Raw genomic sequence first — 25243 nt, 5'->3', positions numbered from 1 at the left:
TATGTTTTTATTAATTTTGTTTCGGTATTTGACTGGGAGAAACCCGGTTTAAGGACGGCAGTGGGGCGGGTGCGGGAGAAAAAAGTCTCCATCCCTGCCCCGTCTCAAAATAGTGACCTCCATCTCCTGTTCATTCCTGTGATGGAGACTTTGGACTTTCACCCTCGTCCCATCTTAAATTTACCGTCTCTGTCTTCATCTCCGCCTCTTGCATCGAACCAAATTTAATGTTCCCGTTTTCTACCATTGCGTTCGTTAGGAAGAGAAGGAAAGGCCGAACCACCGATAGGGTAAATTTAAGTGGACAGGCGAGGAGAAGCAGGGAAAAGTGTAAATCTATTTCCACCTCCATCTTCACACGGGTTTTTATTTTCACCTCTATTCCCGATTCATTTCCTGTTTCATGTCCTCCATTTCTACCCCAAATGGGACGGATCCTCGCTTCTCCCCAGTCTACTGCTACCCTAACCCAGTTCAAGTGGTGAGGTTTGGAAGAGGATGATCCATATGGCCTATTTTCAAGTGGTTAAAACTCCTTGACCACCCTCCTTGATCATAGAGGAGCTTAATGTTTTTAGCCTTTGGCAAAAGACATGCAACCTGGGTATCAAACTCTTAATTTCCTTTAATTCGAATCAATGTTATTATTAATGATATTTGAACTGAACTGTTTTTCAAAATTGATTTAAAGAATCAGCTTGAATCAAATTGAATCCTTTTTTATCATTTTTTTTTAAATTTTTACTTTTAAAAAGTGTAAACATTTAAAAATCCCAAAAACATATCTAGAACAAGAAAAATGCAAAATAAAGTAAACAAACTTTGACATAAATGACACTAATTTTTATTACAAACACCATAACTGACTGCAAACTATAAAATATAACAAGCATAACCATTTTATTGCTTTCTTAACAGTTTGGCCCTTTTGTTTGGTGGAAATCATGGTGCCTGATTTTTTTTTTTAATTAGGAGATAACTTACATGTTGCCTAATTTTTCTAGACAGCATACATGATGTTCGATTTTTTTATGCGACAATTTACATGGTGCTTGATTTTTTTTAGGTGATATTTATATGGTGCTTAATTTTTTCATGCCACAACTTAGACAAGTGATTTTCGATCCAAGACAAGCCTGATTTTTTCAGGCAATAACTTACATGGTGCCTAATTTTTTTTCCAGTGAAACATGATGTCTAATTTCTTCAGGCAACAACTTAGACAAGTGGTTTGACTAAGGTGTCTAATTTTTTAGGTGACAAAAAGTAAAATTATTAAGCAAAAAAAAAAAAAAAACAAGTGGCCATATTTGATATATTTTGAGTAGTGAATTGGCTATATTTTGACATATTTGTTTTAGTCTCGACAACAAGAAAGAATGGTGCCAAAAGTGAGTGGCATCTACGCAATATTGGTAGTAAAGTTAATTCATTACTTACATAGCCCAATACAATTCTAACCTAAAAATAGATAGAAAACCAATTTAGACATTTTTTTTAGAAAAATTGGTCAAGGACCAATTCGGTTGGATTTTGACATCAGTTTTAATGCCTTAAATTGATCACTGTGTGGGCATAGGTAATTGCATGGATTTGTAAAACATATTTTAATCTGACCCGCCAGTTTCACAAATTGGTCAATAAGATCTCTCATTAGGCATGGAATTTACGTAGCCTCAATTCAAATACATTAAATGAATTAGTTAAATTTAAGAAGTTGATGGGAAGTAATGTCATGGATCTATTAATTTCATGGATAGATAGGTTCACCGTCCTCAAAGATTTTTAGCATGGGAACTATATGGTCCTCATATGGACAATGTTATTAATAAACGATGAGACATTGTGGCCGCCCAATTAAATCACATATAACAAAGGTCCATTAATTTCGATGATTGAACCATATACTGAATGCTTTTAAAAGCCATGCCAGAGTCGTCCAAAGCTCCCCACTACCCTTGAATTTTGTATCAGGTACCCGACCAGACCCGAGCCCGAGAACCACTCGCCGACGGGCATAAAATAATGTTGATTTGGATAATATTTGGGTTGACCTGAACTAGATTCTAGCAATATACTGTCATGTTTTAATTAAACATGGTTATGACTACACACTAAAACATAAGCATGAGAAAAGCAAAAGAAAAAAAACTACTACACACTAAAACAAAGATTTTAAGTTGTTCGACGATCCACGGCTGCACTAAGCCTTTTTTTTTATTGATTGAGATACACAATACAAAAGAAAGAGGATGTGAGTCTAGGAATTTTACGTGAAATCTACTAGTGTTGTTTGGATACAACAATAAGTCTAAGATAAAATTACATAACTATCCTTCAAAAAATTTGTCTTGAGAACTACTGCCCCCCCAGTATGGACAAAGAACTCGCCTCTATGCCACTCTCATCCAACTTAACGCGAAGTTGAATCCATAGAAATTGTGAATTTATGTCCAGGTAACAAACAAGATCCACGCTCCAACAACCAAGCCAGATTTCATTTTTCTTGATAAAACTGAACCTGTGAACCTGAATCCGGCAACCAGTTATTTGGGGAGGTTTAAGTATTCCCCGATGAGTTGGATACTGACCATGCCAAAATACTAATAAAACTGATGAACTTTTGATTGAGACAGAATAAGTTGAGTTTTTTGAAAGTTTTTACTTGTAACTGGTATTAACACCTTCCATTCTCGCACGGGTTTTGATTTTAACCACCATCCTTACCTTCATCCCCGATTAATGTTCTCTATATTCGGTCCAAACGGGGCAAGGCGGAGCGGGGCTCCGTTTTCTCTCGGTCCACTGCCATCTCTAGAAAAGGTTCGGGATGGGACAGGGCGGGGCAGGGCAAGGCAAGGCAAGGCGGGTATCGAAGACGGGGATGGGGCGGGGCAGGGTGGGTGAAAGAGTTAGTCTATCCCCGCCTCCATTCCGCAAGGGTTTTGTTTTTAACCTCCATCTTTGTTTCATGTCCTCCATCCCCGGTCCAAACGGGACGAGGCCGGGCTGGGCCACCTTCTCCTAGGTCTAATGCCATCCCTAGTTGCTGCCCAAGCGTAATCCCTTGCATGCATTAAATACAAAGGAGAGTCTTTGGTTAAGTATAACAACATTTCAATATCCCAAGGACATTTATTACATAATGGTAATGATAGGGTGTTAATTCAGCTTTAGATCCGGAACTTGACTTGTATAATAAACAAATCTGGTTGGAGTGGTCTGATGGGTTGGGTATCGTATAGCTTAATTACTTCCAAGCTAAATCCAACCCGTCTTGTATCCTTATTAACAAATTCTGGTTTTATGGGCTTGTACAGCTCTTCTGATCAGCATCACATAGACCCGGTTGAAAAAAATGCAAAGCAGGTTATATGTTCCCCCCCGATGATTCACTGAATCCCACGTCTGTGTTCGGGGCTTTGAATGAGCACCACGTATACAAGCACATGGGGCTCGTATTCCCGTGTATGTTGACATAACTTTGCATCGGACTCTGATGTTGTTGCAAAGACTTAAGTACCCTTTATTGCTATTCTTCTCATAAAGTGATGGTTTGAGAAAATGACAAAAATGCCTTTCATTCAAAAAAGAAAAAACAAATAGTTCAAAAAAAGGACAAACATGTCCTCCATCCAGAAAGTCAAGGATGATGTTGACTCTTCAAAGTCTTCTTCTTTTTCTGTTCAAAAAAAGGACAAACATGTTTTCTTTTTCTTTCTCCGTAAAACACTGTAAAACCCTTTCTCTCTCTAGAGAAGAAATCAAGGGAAACAAAGAGTTCTTCCTGAAGAAGGCCATGAACATCAACCCTCTCACTCTCTCTCCCTTCTCTCTCTACTTCTGTGCACATCCAACAGACGATCCTACATTGCTGCATCGTCATCTTCTTCTTCTTCCTTCTTCGTAAAACACTGTAAAACCCTCTCTCTCTGTAGAGAAGAAATCAAGAGAGGTAAATGGTTCCTCTTGGAGAAGGCCATGAACACCAACCCTCTCACTCTCTCTCCCTTCTCTCTCTACTTGTGTGCCTGATTTAGAGTTTTTGCCCTTACAGGAGGGGGGTCCGGGGGCTCTCCCCCGGCGCGGATCCCGCTGCGCGGTCAGCAGGCGGGGGTCCAGGGGGGGGCGCGCCCTCCGGACCAAAATTTTTTTGGGCCTTCCAACAATGATTTGTAGTATTATCGGGCTTTCCTACAATAATTTGTAGCATTTGTAGTGTCTTCCGTAAATTGCGAAACGCTATAGCGATTTGTAGTGTCTTCCGCAAATCGCTATAGCGATTTGTAGTGTCTTCCGCAAATTAGGATCAACTTGTCAGAGTCATATCTCCCTAACCGGAGGTCATATTCCAAATCTGCGATTTGTAGTGTCTTCCGCAAATCGCTATAGCGATTTGTAGTGTCTTCCGCAAATTAGGACCAACTTGTCAGAGTCATATCTCCCTAACCGGAGGTCATATTCCAAATCCGTAAAAAGTGGTGTCTTTGTTATTAAGTCTAGTTTATTTCTGTAAATTTTCAGCAATTTCTATTGTCATTTCATTCCCCATTTTAACTTCAACGATACATTACAACCACAATCATCAAAAGAAAGATTGCCCAAGCTAAGAGTCACCGTTCTCGCCCTCCTCCTCGACAGCAACCCAGTCGGTGCAGTCGCGCTGAGGATGGCCAGCAGAAGCTCCACCACGTCGTCTTCTTCTCCCTAGCGAGGAGGTCTCAGCGGAGCCGTCGTTCCGGTGATGGGTGTTCATCTCGTTCCCTGGAGTTGAAGAGTTGTGGAGTCTGATTTAGAGTTTTTACCCTTACAGAAAGGGGGGTCTGAGAGCTCCTCCCAGTGTGGGTAGCATCATTCAACTTGAAGAGTTATGGAGTCTGATTCAGAGCTTTTACCCTTACAGAAGGGGGGTCTGAGGGCTCCTCCCAACGTGTTCATGGCCTTTTGCCCTTACAGAAGGGGGGATTTACATTTCGTAGAACACCTGTCACCGGAACGAGATGAACATGTTTCTTCTCTAGAGAGAGAAAGGGTTTTACAGTGTTTTACGGAGAAAGAAGAAGAAAACATGTTTGTCCTTTTTTTGAACAGAAAAAGAAGAAGACTTTGAAGAGTCAACATCATCCTCGACTTTCTGGATGGAGGACATGTTTGTCCTTTTTTTGAACTATTTGTTTTTTCTTTTTTGAATGAAAGGCATTTTTGTCATTTTCTCAAACCATCACTTTATGAGAAGAATAGCAATAAAGGGTACTTAAGTCTTTGCAACAACACCAGAGTCCGATGCAAAGTTATGTCAACATACACGAGAATACGAGCCCCATGTGCTTGTATACGTGGTGCTCATTCAAAGCCCCGAACACAGACGTGGGATTCAGTGAATCATCGGGGGCGAACATACACAACCCTCTCAAAAAAATGAGACGAACAGCTCATGGCTCAGCTCGTAAAGAGCTCGTTCAAAGTGAAGTAAGCTCGTCTAGCTGTGAACCGCAAGTATTTTGCTCAGGTCAGTTTATATAGGTTTGCCAACTAATAATAAATATATTTTATATCACAAAGAGTAGATGGTTGATGTGTTAATTTGGCTTCCAAGCAATAAGTTTATAGTTTAAATTCCATTACTTACACATTTGAAACTATGCATTTATTTCGTCAATTAGTCAGTTTGAGCTTAGTTCGGTAGGTGTAAAATCTAAATTTTACTATTTTTAATTTTAAGAAAATATAATTTTAAGGCAAGCTGAGGTTAGGCAGACCCCTACCAGTTAAAAAACTATATCATTGGATTTTGAACCTGCAACCTCCCAACACAAAGACAAGCAGAGCCCCGTTGGTATCCTTGTGACTTTTTTGCCAGCCTTTTTTTGGTCCATCAACTTGTTTACCAGCCTAAGCTACAAATAAATAAAATGATTTTGATTGCAGAAGGCATTTGGGAGAAATGTTTTTCCTTTGGGGGATTTCTCGTTGCCACTTGGGTGCCTTTCCCTTCGAGTACCTTTTTCTTACACTCATATGTGAATCGACGGATCGTCTCCCAGGCTACTGTAAGATTTAAAACAAAAATGAGCAGCTCATGGCTTGGCTTGTAAAGAGCTCATTCTAGCTCATGACTTGGCAAGCTGAGCATGAACACAGTGTTTTCAACTCAACTTGGCTCGTTAACTAGTAAATGATTATATTTTACATATATTTTATCTCATAGAGAATAGATGGTTGAAGTGTTTGTCTTGCAAGCAATATGTTTAAACTTCAAATCCTATTTCTTTAAACTCAAACATGGTCAATCGGTGTATCGTATGGGATTTTAACTGTTTGTTTCATAAGTATTAGTCAAACCGTGAACAAAGATGCACTAACAACATGAGAGGCTTTGCATAGGGCTCTTTACTTGGTCACACACATACATATATATATATATATATATATATATATATATATATATATATATATATATATATATATATATATATATATATATATATATATATATATATATATAAAGAGAGAGAGAGAGAGAGAGAGAGAGAGAGAGAGAGAGAGAGGAATTGACTCTTGTTTGTGAAAGCTTGATAAATTTAACGTCAGGAGAGGGTGGTGGGAAAGTATGCATGATGGCAGGGCAACCATGGGGCGTATAACAATATAGGGCCATGCGCCTACAACTCCAAACTAATAAGCGTAAATTCAGATTGAAAATGGTAGCTAAGAGATCAAAGCTTTATTGAAAACATTAGGCAATGGTGGGTCCAACCACAAGAAGCCCCTTAAGCTGCCCTTAGATTGGTAAAGAGAATGAATTATATATGTATGAAGCCTGTTAAACATAATAATGGAAAGTGAATTGGTCCTAGTTACTCTTCAGGATAGAGTGGAAGAAGGGAGTTCCACCCCGTAGGAACTACGAGATCAGCTCAAGGACGTCTTCGACATCCAAGGGCCACGGACCGACCATATAATGTGTTCAATAAGTGGAACACATTAGCTGTCCGCTCTTTGGTAGGGGCAGTAAGGGTCAACCGGTATCATAATTCTTGAATTTGTAAGTGAATCAAGATTGAGGAAAGAAAGTCTTAGCCATTGACTATGCCTTTCGGCCTGATCTTAGGCCCCGACTCACCCTTCGTGGACCAACCTTTCGGAAGAACCCTTAGGTTTTCGAGGCATTGGATTCTCACCAATGTTTGTGTTACTCAAGCCAACATTCTTGCTTCCCCTTTGTCTACACATGCTCGTGCGGGTGCTTCACTCTAAGGGCTCAATGGTGGCAACTAAACACGAGGGTTGCGCTCGTTGCAGAACTTAACCCAACACCTTACGGCATGAGCTGACGAGAGCCATGCACCACCAGTGTCCACATTCCCGAAGGCATCCTAAAGAGTAATGGAGGTGTGCGGAAGTAGGCTCAAATGTCTATTCTGCTCGTGAGCATAATGGTATAAGCCTGCCTGACTCTAAGACCGACTAGTCGAACATAGACAAAAGTCAGCCATAGTGATCCGGGAGTCCCGTGTGGGATTTGGTGTTGCTCATATTTTACAAGAGATGATCACTTATAAATTCGATCATATTAGAACTTGTTAGTAAGAAATCTGTACCACGATCGCTGGGCCTCAGGAACCTCTTGAATGACCGAAAGGAGAATAGGCAGCAATGTTTCGGCAACTAGAGGCATGGGAAGAGCAGTTAAAATTGCTTAAAGAGACATGGTTACCACTAAAGATGGCAACGAGATGGTAGGAGGGAAAGAAAGGCATAACCTCTTGATTGATAGTATCTCGGAATGAAGAACAAGACAATAAATAAGATGAAGGCAAATATCAAATTTTTATTTTATGAAAAATGGAGACAAGAATACAATTTTTTTTTTACTTGAAAAAGAGAATTTTCATCGTACGAGGTGCACTTATGAGAACATGGAGATTATACTAGCATCCACATAATATTTTTGTGATATTTTCACATCTTTGGAAAAAGATTCATTTGACTTACTTGAGGCATGTATGAGTTATTTTGATTAAGGGGCACAAGCATAATTGAATGGGTCGTTCTTGGTAGATGAATTCAAACAAGTAATTTGGGAGCTCCAAAATAACAAAGCGGGTTTCCAATTAAATTCTTTAAAGCCGCATGATCAGCATATTGGGATCAGTTCATAGCGTTTTTTTTATGATTTGCCAAATGTAGCTGGTTTGTGAAATTGCATAGGCGCTTCTGGGATCACATTCTACCTAGCAACTGTGGAAGCCCGCCTGACGTCTTCATGTCCCACTGGCAGGGCTGGTGCAAGAGGATGGGGGATTCGAAATGGAGATGTTGGGTATTAGCCACATGGAGGCAGATCTGGCTGCACTTAAACGAGATCATATTTGAGGAGGCCACCCCGAGCTTAAAGCTCATTAGATCAGGATCAAGCGTGAATTCAGAGAAGTGATCAGGCTCCAAGTGGGAAACCATGGTAGTGGCGTGTCTGCAACAACTATGTGACTGTTGGGGGCTGGGTTTTAAGGGATTGGAATGACACCTAGTCATTCACAGCTCCCTGCAGACTGTGGAGCTGAAATGACAGACTAGTCACTGTCTGTTCACACAAATCAAAACAAAACAGGTGCCCTAAGCAGTTCAGTTTGAGCTGCTTTTCAGCTACCACGAGGGACAGGAAGCAGATGCAGGCATTGGTTGACGGTTTGGGCTTTTGCAAGCAGGGGGCCACAGCAACATCGTTGTAGCGCTGCTGACAAAAAGTAGAAAATTCTGCAATCTACATGTTAAGTGTGAAATGTAATGAAATCAGGAAAGATGTACATATTTATTTCAATGAATATGAATATAACTTGCCTTTCCTTTAAAAAAAAAGAAGTGATGGCATGCCAGTAGGCTTTGGGACAAATGTTCATAGGCAATAACAAGGTGGGTCATGGTTTCCAACTTCCTTGTTGGTCGTAACTGGTTCGCCACATCCTCTTTGACCCTTTATCAATGAATTTATTGTTGGGAAAACCTGGGACCTGTGCACAACAAAACATAGAAGGCGGTGTACCTGAAGCAATTGAGCGGATGATGGCCGGTGGTGGGTGTGCTGGTGGCTGGATCGGGATGAGCTTCGCTCCTCAACCGGACTGAAGCCCTCCAATGAGCGCAGGCTCCTTCAGTAGTCGGTGAGCAGGATCCCTCTTTCCCTCCTTAGTCGAAAAAGCTCAAAGAAAGTATGTTTCCTTAACCGTTCTCTGTGTTTTTCTCTGCATATGGGTTTCTCATTGACAACCGTTTATATAGCCTGTAGCAGGAGGTCGGTTAGCATAATCGTTCCCTCTCTGATCTTTCGTATGTCTATCGGAATGAACACAAGAAAGAGAAAGTTACCAAATTGTGGGTAACTGCCACGATGTGTGGCTTATCCAATCTCCCACTCACTACAAGAAAATCGTGAATTAGCAATGGACGATATTCATCGCTAAACTGTTTAGTGATGGCTTGGCGATGAATTAGCGATAGATAGCATCCATCGTAAATTTCTGGTCGCTAATTAGCGACAAAACTTATCTGTCGCTACTTCCATCACTAATTTACGATAGATTAGCGACAGACATAATCCGTTGCTAGTCCGTTGCTAAATAAGCACAGATTTGGTTTTGCGCCGGACATTATCCATCGTTAAATTTTAAAAAAAATTAAAAATATTTTTGCTCCCTGCTGGGCGGTATTCCGGCAGCAATAGGCCGGACTTGTATCACACCCCACAGGCATTGCACAAAGTCTTAGACTCGAGCAACCCAGCTCGCCACTGTGGGGTCTTCTATACAGAACCGACGCGCTCTTTGACACCCTCCCGACCTGTTTCCCCGCTTGTCCAGCCTGGCCTGCCACCATAGGGTCTTCTGCACAACGCAAGAGAGTGCACCTCTGAACCGGCACACTCTTTTGCTTTCCTCCTCCACTGTGTTAAAGGAAAGCTCAACAGCCCCAAATTGGAGGCATACCTTTGCCTTTGAGATGATCTTCACGGCGACGAGTTGTCCTTTGATTTTTCCCTTTCGAGCCCTAGCAAAGCAGATGTGACTGAAATGTCCCCTCTTGACCTCCTTCCCGAGCTCGTACTTCACCGTGAAACTTTTGTCTAGCGACTGCTTGCCTCGTCGCCATCCTTCGATATCAGCCCTTCTGCTTTTGCTTCGCTTTCCCCTGCCACTTGGCCAATGATGCCTTGATATGCTTTGCCGACGATGGTCGAGGAAACAGCCGCCGGAAGAACCTTTGCAGCGTCAATGACCTCGTCGGCGATGGCATCAACCCGGCTGTAGCAAACTGTTTTGCGCCCTCCACGAAGAGGTCATTCGAAGTTCGTCGCCCTCCACGAAGAAGTAGGTTTAAATCAAACGAAAGAGAGGTCAGTTTAAATTTCGCATGGACACTACAAGAAAATGCTAATTAGCGATGAAAATTTGTGACAGATTTTTCTCATCGAAAATTTGCGACGGATTAGCAAGAGAAAACTATTTGTCGCTAACATTCAAACTATTTGCAAAATTAGCGATGGAAATCTTCCTCGCTAAATCCGTCGCTAATTAGCAATGGATTAGCGACAATATTTTGTCGTCGCCAAAATACTACAAAAAAATGCTAATTAGAGATGAAAACATTCCCTCGCTAATTTTGTCGCTAATTTTTTATTTAAACCGTCCCACTTGAGGCAAGAAAATTTTCCTCCCCCCATTCAAAATTTTCCCTCCCTCCATTTTTATTGGTGGAATTGCAGGTTTTATTGGTCATGGAGATCCCTACGACCATGATTTGCTGATAATGGTGGTTGCGGTCTCTACCACCACCACCACGTGCTTCTTCTGACGATGCGCAGTGGTCACCTCTCGCACCCTCCGAGCGCGGCAATGGCGTCGGACCCCGGAGGCCAAAGGCTCGCGAGATCAACTCCCGCTACCACTCCCCCGCACCGTCCTCCTCCTCCTGATGGTTCCCCTCGCCAGTTTCCACCACCTGTCCCGCCTCTCCCTCGCTGGATCCCGTCTCCACTACGACCCCGAAAAGGTTGCAGTCGGCCAATCAACACCGCTCCTCTACCCCCTCCCGCGTGTCCACTCCTTCGTCGGTAGTTTATTTTGTGAAGTGGGCGTCGGAGGTCCTCTGGCCGTTGACACGGAGCTTGTCGATCTCCTTCTAGGGGGAGTCATTCTCCCTCCCGATCGGTCGTCGCGTCCCTTCTCCCGTTGTGACTGGATCATTGCAGAAGGGCATCTCGACACCGGAATGCGCCAGTTCTATGCAAAAGACCACACCGGAGAACGTGTTGGTTCTGTGCAAAAGAACACGCGAGAGAACATGCAAAAGAACACGCTGGAGAACATGCCGACAGAAAGCAAATTTTTTTTTTAGTTTTTTTTTAAATTTAACGATGGATTAGCGACGGATATTATCCATCGCTAATTTAAAATAGCGAAGGACTCACGATGGATCATGTCCGTCGCTAATCCATCGCAAATTAGCGACGAAAGTAGCGACGAATAAGTTTTGTCACTACTTAGCATCGAAAAATTCAGGATGAAAGGTATCCGTCACTAAACTGTTTAGCGACGGATTAGCGTCAGATTAGCGATGAATTTAGGTCATCGCTAATCCACATGTTTCTTGTAGTGGGAGAGAGAAGGAAACTTTCGCGCCCTAGATGGGTCGATTTAAATAAAAAAATAGTGACAGAATTACCAAGGGAATTTTTTCGTCGCTAATCCATCGCTAATTAACAATGGATTAGCGACAGAAAAATTTTCTCGCTAATTTGTAATAGAATTTATCTGTGATAAATTTTTGTCGCTAATTAACACTTTTTTTGTATTGAGAATTAGCGACGAAAAACTGGTGTCGCTAATTAGCGATGGATTTGTGATGGAAACCTCTCAGTCGCTAAGTTGCGACGGAGTTTGAGATATAATTTTTCCGTCACGAATCTATCGCTAAGTAGCGACAGATTAGCGATGAAAGTTTTTTCATAGCTAATCTTTCGCTAATTAGCAACGGATTCATGATAGAATTTTTTCTGTCGCTAATTCCATAAATCATTCGAATGTTAGTGACATATAGTTTTCTCTAGCTAATCCGTCGCTAATTAACATTTTTCTTGTAGTGACTTGTTTCAACGATAAACCAATAAACTTTATGGGAATTGCTTAATGAATAAATTGGCTTTTTAAAAATCTATTGTACATGTCATTAGTTAAATCTCTAATCCTTATGAGATTAACAAAAACTATAATGAGAATCAATAAACTGTATGTGATCACTTTATTCATATGCATATGTCAAAACAAAGAGTTCAACAAGCTCATCCTCAATACATGTTCGGAATATAATTTCAGTGCTAGCCCTTTAGTAAGATGATCAGTTATCATCTCTTTGGTACTAATATTAACAATATACACTAGATGATTCTCTTCATTTTTTTAACAACAAAATACTTTAGCTCCATATGTTTGCATGACGTAGTATTTTTGTTGTTATTCGAAAAGGACATAGCAGCTTTATTATCGCAATAGACCTTTAATGACTTTTTAATGGAATCGACCACCTTTAACTGTAATATGAAGTTCTTCAACCATATGGTCTGCGAGGTAGTCTCGTACAATGCTATGAATTCTGCCTCTTTGGTGTGAGCAGCAGTGGTCGTCTACTTCTCACTCCTCCAAGAGATTGTGCCCCCAGCAAGTAAGAAGACGTACTGAGTAGTAGACTTTCTACTATCAAGGCACCCTCTTAAGTTTGCATCTGAGTAGCCAGTGACCTCGAGGTGATCAACTTTATGATACGTCAACATATAGTCTTTTGTCTCTTGCAAATACCGCAAGACTTTCTTAACAGCCTTCCAATGAGATATGCCTGGATTAGACTGAAATCTACCAAGCATCCTTACTGCGAAGGAAATATCTCGGAGTGAACAAGTCTGCACGTATTTCAAGTTGCCAACAACTGATGCATATGAATAAGCACTCATTTGTGCTTTGTCAATTTCGTTCTGTGGATAATCCTTTATGCTCAATCTGTCACCTTTTGATATGGGTGTTGTACTAGGAGAACAATTTTCAATCCCATATCGCTTTAATACCTTATTTATGTAGGATCTTTGAGAAAGGCCTAGAAAGCCTTTTGCTCTATCTAGACGGATCTTTGTACCAAGTATATAAGCAGCATCACCCATATCTTTCATATCAAAATGTGATGCAAGAAACTGTTTTGTCTCTGTAAGTAACTTTATATCATTGGTTGCTAGCAAAATGCCATCCACATACAACATCAATATAATGAACTTACTCTCACTTTCTTTAAGGTATATACATTGATCAATAATGTTTTCTGTAAACCCAAAAGTCACAATGACTTGAAAAAATTTAATATACAACTGTCGGTAGGCCTGTTTAAGTCTATATATTGATTTGTTAAGCTTGCAAACCAAACGATCATCTTCAGAGAAACCAAGAGATTGTTCTATGTATACCTCTTCATTCAGATCTTTGTTGAGGAATGTTGTTTTCACATTCATCTGATGTAACTCTAAGTCATAATGAGCTACGAGGGCCAAAATTATCCTCATTGACTCCTTAGTTGAGACTGAAGAAAATGTCTCATTATAGTCAATGTCCTCCATCTGGGTGAATCCTTTAACAACCAATCTTGCCTTATGTCTCTCTATGTTACCTTTGGAGTCCTTTTTTGTCTTAAAGATCCATTTACACCCTATGGGTTTTACTCCCTTAGGTAACTTGATAAGATTTCACACTTGATTCTTAGCCATAAAGTCCAACTTTTCTTTCATGGCTTTTATCTAGTGCGAAGATTGTTTGCTTTCAACAGCTTTCATAAAAGTCAATGTATCATCATCTATATTTATAAAATCATCAGGCTTCTGAAGGTACACCACATAATTAGGATGTATGACAAATCTCCTAACTCTTGTGGATCTCCAAACAGGTCGTTCTTCAAGCTCAGATTGAACCATGTTCATCCTGTTCGTGCTATTTTGCATTGTCTACAATATGTTCACTTTGGATTTGTGCATCAACAACTGGATGATCAACCACATCATCATTAGGAATAATAATGTGGTATCTTTCGATGTTTTTCTTAATAGGTGGTGAAACTAGTTCATGTATTTCCTCAAAACCAAGGTTTTGAAGTGCACTTAATCCTACCGAACCTCCTTGGGAGGGTGGTGGAACATGCGAATTTCTGTTTCGGGGAGAATACACACCACTCTCCCAAGCATGGGTTAGGCAGACCCGTACCAGTTATACAAAGATATCATTGGGATTTGAACTTGCAACATCCCAACACAAGGTGACGTGCACTAGCTGCTCCTACCAAACAAGTGGTGTGATTTATCTGATTTCAGTAAGCCTAAACATCTTCCTTTTTCACCCTCAATGGCTCCACACGTCTCCTAAGGGCAACTTGTGACTGTCACTAAGATAACATGGCATTATCGTCAACAAAAATAAAAAAAATGAAGCATTATGTCATATAACCTACGGGTTCATATCTTTTGCTTCGAGACTGAAATTAGATACAGTTGTTCCTTGCAGGTATGCTAATGAACTCGGTGAGTGAGGAGCATTCTCAAGGTAACTTGATGTCACACGATGAAGAGTGCATTCTCCTAATTAACATTTCCAAATATAAGAATAATTTCGTAAAATTAAATAAAGTAGGAATGTTTTTGGACATCATCTATATTATAAGGAAAAACTCCAAATTTTTGTTGGGACGGTTAAAGTGAATGTGGAAAAAGAAACAAACACACAACACATGATTTAGAGTGGTTTTTTCAATGTGAACTACATCCACGACAAACTCTCAAGTATGAGTTGATGGCTCTGATACTATGTGAATAATAAAAAACAAAGAAACAGACACCACATGATTTAGAGTGGTTTGTTCAATGTGACCGACATCCACTCTCAATATCCTCTTCCTCTCTCTCTCTCACTCTATCTCAACGATATAGGTGAGTTTTTTTTATTTTGTTTGTCAACAATAACAAAACTTTGACCCTTAGTTATATGCAAATGATGGTTTTTTCTTCACAACTTCCCCTCCTTGATGAAATCGTTTGTTGTCGCAGCAAGCTCTCTGTAGCTAAATATCTCCTCGGCCCTTTAGCGAGATCCATTGTCACATCGGAGTCCTCCTCCTCCTCATTATTATTTTTCATCCTCCTTTGAATGACAACCAAAGTCATTGTTATAGCACAAAGAAGTAGCACAACTAAACAAGATGTCACTAAGACGACAACCCTCTTGTGGTTAGCAGTACCTGCTAGGGGGACATGACCTTTTTGGGTAGTGGGAGTAGGAGCAGGGGTAGAAGTGGGGACGGTAGACGTGAAATTCCACTTCAAGATCTGGTGGACCTCGGCGTATGATCCGGAGGCTGCCGAGAGGCCAATGATGACAAGCTCTGAAAGGACCCTGGTGAGATAAATCTCTAGTGAGAGGCTCGATGTGCCCTTAATTGATGAGTCAGAATTTTTCTTGTAGGTTAAGTTTGTAGAGAGGGCCCTATTCGTGGAGTTGTACCAGACCGATGCTTCACAGTAAAATTTTTTAGAGAACTCCTTCAACCAATGAGTTGATGTCGATCCCAATGTGGCTCCCCAACGGTTCCCTGGTGTTTTGGTACGTGTTGAACTCGACAACCACGATTTGGTTGGTACGGTTGCCGTCGATGGTCTGGTTGATGAGGCCGAGCCATTCACCGACAAAATTTTGGAGTCAGGGTCGAGCCTACGCGGCTGAGGAAGGTGAGGCCATCGTCGGTGCCGTTGGGCTTGCCAGTGTTTTGGGTGTCGAGTATGAATGTGAAGTGGGTGGTGAAGTCTGCAATGAACCTCATTACAGTGTCGTAGAGCCTAATAGGTTCTTTGTAGGTGGCTCGGCTGGTGCTTCTCTCAATCTTGACGTCCACGTTGTTGGGGTGAGCTCAATGACGCCCTCTTTCGAAATGTTGGCATAAGTTCAAAGTTGATTCCATGGTTATTGGGTGAGAAGGAAGGGTAACTAAAACTAAAGATCTCGGTGGTTGTTGAATAAGGAATGAAGGAGAGGAGGAAGAAGAAGATGAGGAGGTGAGACATTAGAGAGAGAGAGAGAGAGGATCTGTGTCTAAGGGTTGATGGTAAAAGAAGCATTTACATGTAAATGTGCCTCTGGGGCCAATGATTTATATCGACAATGTAGGAACTTGGATGCTTGAATGAACACACTGTTACTTTAAAAATCATCAAGGAGGTCCACACTCAACTCTTTCACAGTTTGAATGCCTTTCTGTCACGCTAACAGTTACTTTTCTATGTATGTTTGTGTATGTGTATCATACCCTTTCACTACATTTATAATTGTGTAAAGAGTTCAAGTTTGGAATACATTCTTGGGAGAAATCTCTTCATCTTCCAAGAGGCACGTCTCTTTGTATTTGAGCATTGTGACTATTGAAATAGCCCCCAACAATTACCTTATCGCCATATAACCTTACATCTCTCATTTGGCCATAAGGGATTTCCTGTGTTTATATGCTTGTTCTCAACCAAAAACTTTGCACACACACTTTCTCAATGATCTTTACATACTCACCACTTTGACATATGTGAGTCTCATTTAAATCACATGTCTATTGAAAACATCCTCAGTGACTACCTTGGTTAGTAGATCTGCTACCATGTCACTTAAAGGAATATAGCTTACTGCTATTTCATTTTTCATATGCATATCATAAATATATTGGTATTTAACTTTAATATGCTTACTTTTAGAGCTATCAGCTCTTGTTTGTATTAAATCACATTCATTTCTAGAAATGCTAAGATGAGAGGTTATGTAACACCATACCTTATTTAGAGAACTTTTTTTTAAAATATAGTGAAATACTTTTTTGAACAAATTTGAAATCATTTTCAAACTCAAGCACATCACTAATGAATATCTTTATGCGTGCTTAAGCATTCACTCTTATGCAAACATGTATAGATAAATGAAGCATACAACTAACTAATATCTTTATGCATAAGTATACATACAATTCAAACATGTAATCATACGCACTTGTACTCATGCATATAATTATATACACATGTCATTCAAGCATATACTAATGCACACACACCAATCCATACAAAGAGTTAAGCCGTTATTTCATTTATGCATGCAATCATGCTCACATATACTCCATGCATATAATTATGCAGATATCAAATTAAATACACAAACATAATCGTAAATAGTTTATGCACATACAATTGCACAATAATGCTATGACTTACCTCGTGCAATGAGTATTTTTTCTTTCAGTATATTAACTATCTTTTGCAAATCATGCAATGCTTGCAAATATCAAACTTAAGTTTAATCTTGTTATCCAAAGGTACCACGCCCAATCAACTAATACGTAGTCAGGCTTCTCGAAGAGTGTTAATTCATAAAATTTATATTTTTTTATTTTAATTTAAAAAATTTAAAAGACTAACATAAACACGTCGTCACATCGTCTCTGAGCATAATAACTATTGTGAACTCTGCAAATTTCATGTGTTGATTTCACTCACCTGATCACTCTAGAGCACATGCTCTCAATATATCATTCAAAATCTGAATGGTCATCTCTGACTACCCATTAGTTTAGGGGTCAAACACAGTACTAAATCGCATATTCATTCTCAACGCCTTCTGCAACTGTTCTCGAAATCACGACATAAACCATAGGTCACGATTTGATATGATAGATCATGGCACTACATGTAGTCAAACTATCTCATCATTGTACAATTCTGGCATACTCTCTAGAATTTAATTTACTTTAAAGGGCAAAAAGTGTGTAGACTTAGTGAGATAATACCTGAAATCTATTTTTGATTAGTAAAAGCTCATAAAAAAAAGAAAAATAGATGCAGCCATTTTCCACCCTTCTACTAACCTGAAAATGGCCCGGATAGCACCGACCAGTATTGGTCATGTTGGCTGGTGTTAGTCTGGCCTTTTTCAGATAGATAAATGGCTCGAAATTTGTCAATATTAAAAAAAAAAGATGGCTATTTTGCAGCCATCGATGGGCCTGAAAATGGCCTGGCTAGCACCGGCTAGCATAGATGACCAGAAAATGGCAGGGTGTTCAATAAAACCGGAAAAAAGAATGCTAGCCATATCCCAACCATCCACCTGCCGGAAAAAGGGCGAGCTCGACCATTTTTTGGCCGGTATATGGCCGAAAAATGGCCAGAGATGGCTATTTAAAAAAAAAAAAGAAAATAAATTTGTTCATTTTCCACCCGGTTGGCAGCTGGAAATGGCCATGTGATTCGCTCAAATATGCTGGAAAATAATGCATTAAACGTGTGGGGGAGAGTGTAGCAGCCCTAAGCAGATTTTTCCCAAACCAGGTTTGTCAAAACCTAGTTCTTGGCGTCCAAACGAAGTTCAAACCTAGTTTTAGCTTTTAAACCGAGTTTTCACCCAAACCAGGTTAGAAACTTGGTTTTGGATGTCATAATGAGGACTAAATAAAAACAGATCCAAATAAGCTGTAGTGATTTCTGCATTCCTTTTATTCATTTCTTCTTTGTCTTGAAGTGATGTCGTGCCAGTAGTCTTTGGGAAAGTTGTTCATGACAATAACAAGGTGGGTCATGGTTCCAACTTCTTATTGGCCGTAACCAGCTTGCCACATCCTCTTTGACCCTTTATCAATGAATTTATTCCAATAGTTATGGCCAAAATGTGCCCATCACATTTAAGAAAAATTTTGTGGATTTCCAGTCTGGTCATATCATATTTCAAATGCGGATCTGTAGTATGTTCATTTCTTTGGCCCACCATTGCAATTCCATGGCAAAAATATAACCATGTTTATTTATACTAAAGTTATACTCTTACTGGAGGAGGGATATTTCAGTAGTAGGCATACAGCACATAGCAAGATCAATCAAGGGAGAACAGGCTCAAAGGAGGTAAGGTTCTTGAAGTTCTGCCAAGACTTCTCCCACACAACAGCCTTGTAGATCTTGTCCTGCTTGGCATTGGAGGCCCCAATCAGCAACACGTAGTTCATCCCAGCCACCACCTGCTGCTGACCCTCCACCACCTGTGTAAACCTCAAATGCTTGTGCTGCCTCCTGTTGTATTCGCTCACCGCGAACTTACCGATATCTTGGACATGGCTGTCCGTCCTCACGTCCGGAATCTCCTGCCAACCACCGGCGATTGGTGGACGGACAGGAGTTCCTGCGGTCGCTCCTGGTGAGGTAAACAAAGAAAAGAGAAGAACAAAAAGAAAAAGAAGAACAAAGAAGTGATTAGCAGCCATTAGTTTCATTCACTGGTGAGTTGTAGTGGGGAGGGTAGGAGGAGAGGCTCTCAAATTTATAGTGAAGTTTGGTGCGTTGTAAAGCTGTAAAGCTGACTGAGAACTTACATACCGCGTGCCAGAGGAGAGTCACGAGAAGTGGCGTGGCCTTTGAGGAAGAGACCGACAAGTCGAGGGTGTAAAGTTTTTTGAGATAATACTGGATAATGTGAGAGAAACAGAAAACAACCCCGTTTGGAAAATACAGCATGAGAATACGGGATATTCTGTTGGCGCAAAGTCGAGCACCGATATGAAAATTCTTTATAGTTTTCTTTGGTAATGGTACCTGAATTTACGCCGCGTTTCCTGTTCCATGGTGACACTCTCTTCATGGCAATTTTGAAATGGGGGCATGGCAACTAAGTTTTTATTTTTATTTTTATGATGAGCTGATTTGATGAGGCCTAATTCATTGTTTAGGAAGTAAGTTGGTAAATATTATTGTTTATTTAATTAGTTTTGTTAACTTTATGAAAAACAAAAAAGATAATTAGTTGTTAAATATTATTATTTAGGTAATTAGATGCGTTAATTTTATAAAAATTAAAAAGATAATTAATTGGGTTCATGGGGTTGCTAGTTTAACATTTGTCAAAATGCTTTAAGTACATTTGAAAAACACATAAACTGGCTATCACATTCAAGACCTTGTCAACTTAATTTTAAGGATATAAGAAAACTAAATAATTTTTTTAAAGGGAAAACTGAATAAAAGGACTACCTTTAGCTGACTATCTCAACCACCATTGTTAGCATCGACCGATGCGTATCGTATCACCAGAAAATTGATACAATACTACTTGAATCAACTCTTTTTAAAAATTATACAAAATAGCTTATTTTTTAATATTATTTTAATGATTTTCACACATGTCACGTTCTGATTGACACGTAATATTTTTATTGTTTTTTTAATGGTTCATAACAATACACTTTGAGTATGGGTATTGGCCAAACAAGACAAGTCCAATTCTGATATTGACAACATATGTGAAGGATGGCAAACATCCTTAAGAAAAAATTTCAATTATTAGCTATTGGAGAGTTAAAAGGTCCATTTTTTTTTTCAACAAAGAAAATTGCGGTTAGGCAGACCACTACCGGTTATTCAACCATACCATTTGAGGTTTGAAGTTGCAATGCCCCAGCACAAGGTGTCGTGCACTAACTACTACTGCCAAACAAGAGGAGCCCCCTTATGCTAAAAGCCGATTTTGTTTGGTGCATACAAATAAGTCCCGTATCGTGAGCATTGTCCCTTCATCTTGCAGTGCTGCTTTTTCAATAGACTATCAACCATCTCAACATTTCTCGAGACGGAGATCACATCCATTTCGGGAAATGCTAAGATGGGAGGTTGTGTAATGCCCCCACCTGAGGGAAATTTTTTTGAAGTACGGTGAAATACTTTTTTGAACAAATTTGAAACCATCTCTAAACTCGAGAGCATCACAACATTATAATCAAACCATAACAATTTTAATATCCCAAAATGATTTGATGTATTTTGTAAATAAAACTTTCAAATTTATACACAAAACACCAAAAAAAATAAAATAGAAGGGTATAATCCAATCCTACACAACAGTTATGTCCCTCGACATCTCTACGAAACTGAAAAAGAAAAAAAAAACAGAGCGTAAAACTTATTTTTTCTCAATACAAGTTTGCATACCCTTATTAGGTCTCAACAACCAAATCATTCAACACACTCTTATATGTATATCAAACATACTTTAATGCATCTTGACAAATAAAGCATACAACAAACGAATATCTTTATGCATAAACATACATACAATTCAAATATGTAATCATATGTACCTATACTCACGCAAATAGTTATATACACATATCATTCGAGCATATACTTATGCTCGCATACCAATTCATGTAAAGAATTAAGTATTTATTTCATTTAAGCATGCAATCATGATCACACATACTCAATGCATATAATTGTGCAGATATTAAATTAAATATACAAACATAATTGTAAATAGTTTATGCATACAATTGTATAGTTATGTCATGACTTACCTCATGTGTAAATATATTTTATTTCTTTCTATTAACTATCTTTTGCAATTCATATAATGTTTGCAAATATCAAACTTAAATTTAATCTTGTTATCCTAAGGTACCATGCTCGACCAACTATGGGTAGTCAGGCTTTCCTCAAAGTGTTAATTTATAAAATTTGAATTTTTTATATTTTAATTCTCAAGAAAACATGAGACTAGCATTAGAGTATGAACCACATCATCACATCATCCATCGGCATGATATGAGTTGTTGTAGCCAAACTCTGTCAACTTCACATGATGATCTCACTCACCTGACCACTCTAGAGCACAAACTCTCAATATATCATTCAAAATCTGGACTGTCCTCTTTGACTACCCATTAGTTTGGGGGTGAAACATAATACTAAACTCCATATTCATTCCCAATGCCTTCTGCAATTGTTCTTAAAATCATAACATAAACAGTATGTTGCGATTGGATATGTTGATCATGACACTCCATGTAGTCGAACTATCTGATCAATGTACAAATCTGCCATACTCTCTAGAATTTAATTTACTCTAAAGGGTAAAAAGTGTGTAGACTTAGTGAGATAATGCCTAAAATCAAGTTTTTTATTAGTAAAAGCTAAAAAAAAAACAAAAAAAATAGATGCAGCCATTTTCCACCCTTCTACCAACCTCAAAATGGCCCGGATAGCACCGACCAGTATTGGTCATGCTGGCTGGTGTTAGTCCGGCCTTTTTCAGATGGATAAATGGCTGGAAATTTGTCAATATTAACAAAAAAAAAAGGATGGCCATCATTCAGCCATCGATGGGAATAAAAATAGCCTGGCATAGATGACCAGAAAATGGCAGGGTGTTCAACAAAACAGGAAAAAGAATGCTAGCCATTTCTCGGCCATCCACCTGCCGGAAAAAGGGCGAGCTCAACCGTTCTTTGAAGAAGAGACCGACAAGTCGAGGGTGGATAAGTTTAAATTTTTTTTATGATAATACTGGATAATGTGAGAGAAGCAGAAAATAACCCCGTTTGGAAAATACAGCATGAGAATACGGGATATTCTGTTGGCGCAAAGTCCACCACCGATATGAAAATTCTTTATGGTTTTCTTTGGTAATGGTACCTGCATTTATGCCGCGTTTCCTGTTGCATGGTGACACTCTCTTCACGGCAATTTTGAAATGGGGGCATGGCAACTAAGTTTTTTTTTTTTTTTTTATGATGAGCTTGACCAGCCTAATTAATTGGTTAGGACGTAAGTTGGTAAATATTATTGTTTATTTAATTAGTTTTGTTAACTTTATGAAAAACAAGAAAGATAATTAGTTGCTAAATATTATTATTTATGAAATTAGATGCGTTAATTTTATAAAAATTAAAAAGATAATTAATTGGAATCATGGGGTTGCTGGTTTATCATTTACATCATTATCTTTGACAGAATCGATAGAGATTTTGCATGTCAATGATGTGCATTGAAGATAGAATGTTACTATGATGATGAATTATCATGCATGCATGCATCCATCTAGAACAAATGAATTTGGGCCGGGTTACGAGCTGAACTGACACATTGACCACTGGCACATTGGGCCAATCGGTTGTGTCATGGGTTGCTTTCCAAACACGACCCCGTTAAGAACCAAGCTTAAACTCAACCCATTACTAAATCGGGTAGATTGTTTTTGGTTGGGTCATACTCAAAGCCCGATGGGCCAAGCTCCAAAAGGGTTTCGGCCTAGCCGGGTCGGTCTGATACCCAACCCAAGAAATTAATATTTGTTACACTCGTTTGTATATATAATCTAGTAGAGAGCACCATTTTATTCAATTTTTTTTGTGCATCAAACCATATAGATGTGATCTACACAGTTTAATTAGTAAAAAATAGGCTTTAGATAATGTATTTGCAACATGTAAGCATAATTTTTTAAGGGCTTCAAAAATGAACATCGCACAATGTACCAAAGTTTCAAAGATGAAAAAATCATACTTTTACACTAAGAAAATAAAATCTAAGGTGTATTTCATATCAAACAAAACATGAACAACACATCTATGAGGTTAGATTGAAAGTATACAACTTGCATCTATGATTTCCCATATGTAGAAACTACTTATCATCTATATATACATATAGTTAAGGGTTCTCTATACATATATATACTATCCATAAATAGAGAGAATATATGGTGGTTCTGTACCATGACTTGTTTACGTAGATCTAGCCACCATATATTTAGCATAATTTATTTAGTATATTACAAGGTTTTTATCATGCTTAATACACTATAGGGATCCATTTTTTAGATGGTGAAAATCAATTGCTTCCAATTCATGAAAACAGGGGTGGTTTAAAAATTGTATAAAATATCATATTATCGTCAACTTTAACAAATAAAAATAATAAATAGAATATGCTAAGCATGATCCAATAGTTAGATTTTGCTTTTGGAGCTTAGATGTACATGTACTTAAATCAAGCGTGTATTAGTACCACGATAGAAGCATATATATATATATATATATATATATATATATATATATATATATATATATATATATATATATATATATATATATATGTGGTGGTTCTGTACCATGATAACATACAGTAATACACACTATTGTTTGCATTAATTTAGTTATCAAATGGTAAATCTAATCCTACATATGTGTTTAACATGATTGATTTAATATATTAGAAGGATTTATCATGTTTTTTTTTTTTTTTTGATAGGCAAGCTGAGATTAGGCGGACCCTACCAGAACAACAGCTGCCCTATGTGGGAGAGGGAAGCGGCGTTGACCTGACTACTGATAAAAATGCAAATGGTTGAAGATGCAGCAGTATGGTCTTCATTTAGTTATCAAAATCGCTGATTCCAATCGAACCACCCTTTTTCGATTTGATCCAGAGCCTGGTTCAGAACGCTGCTGAATTGTCCAATTCAGCTGTATGGGGAGCATGAGTCCCGGATGGTAGAGTGGGTGTGTGGGCTCTATCTGGCGGGGCCACTGTCGATGAGAAGCTAGGGTCCGAGTTTGACCGGAGGGAGGCAGAGCATGTGATGGTTATGGGTGTGTGGTGCACGCATCCAGACCGTGAGAGCACGCCGATGATGAGGGAGGTGCTCCGGTTGCTGAGCTTCCAGTTCAAGCTGCCGAGGCTACTGCCCATAATGGGTCAAACCATGGAACTGGGGTTCACAAGCAGCAGCAGTACTGGAACCACAACGACCACAACGTCTGAGTCATCATCCACGGAGCAGGGATCCAGGGAGCGGCTAAGTGCTATGGCTATTTGACACAGGCAATCACATGACAACATTTCAGCTGTGAGCCTCATGCAATGCTGTCATGATGGGAAGCAGATCAGGTCATGCTGAACATGAGCGTTTTTGCTCATGCAGACATCGTGGCCGTCTGTTTGCATTTTGGATTAATGCCACGTGGTTTTGTTGACTTTTGACCTTTTTAAAATGCAAATCGGATGGCCACGATGTCAGCATGAGCAAAAACTCTCATGTTCAGCATCATGACCTGATCTGCTTCCGTAAGGGATGGCACTGAGCTGCCCCATTGATCTCAACTCTCGTTGACGTTGCTCATGCGGTGGGACCCCTTAATGATGAGGGTTGGGCTTAGCTTACTTTTCTCTTTCTAGTTGCGGTCACATGATAATGGGTCCCACCACAACCCATGTGTGCAAGTGCGTGACTGTGTCAGAGCTGCAAAATCGAGATTTATCAAAATGGGTTGGGTTGTAAACGAGATTGGATCGAGTTGGGTTGAGATTTTGGGGTTGTAAACG

At 39.3% G+C, this 25243-nt stretch overlaps 1 pseudogene; it reads right to left on the bottom strand.

The window, feature by feature from the left end:
- Positions 1–18972: 18972 nt before the first annotated feature.
- On the bottom strand, positions 18973–19353 carry LOC149848122 (cysteine proteinase inhibitor A pseudogene; annotated as a pseudogene).
- Positions 19354–25243: the final 5890 nt, after the last annotated feature.

Source organism: Nuphar pumila, chromosome 1 (assembly GCF_984573655.1).
Source record: "Nuphar pumila chromosome 1, dmNupPumi1.hap1.1, whole genome shotgun sequence".
In the NCBI taxonomy this organism is placed as follows: Eukaryota; Viridiplantae; Streptophyta; class Magnoliopsida; order Nymphaeales; family Nymphaeaceae; genus Nuphar; species Nuphar pumila.
This window is presented reverse-complemented; position numbering and strand designations above follow the sequence as displayed.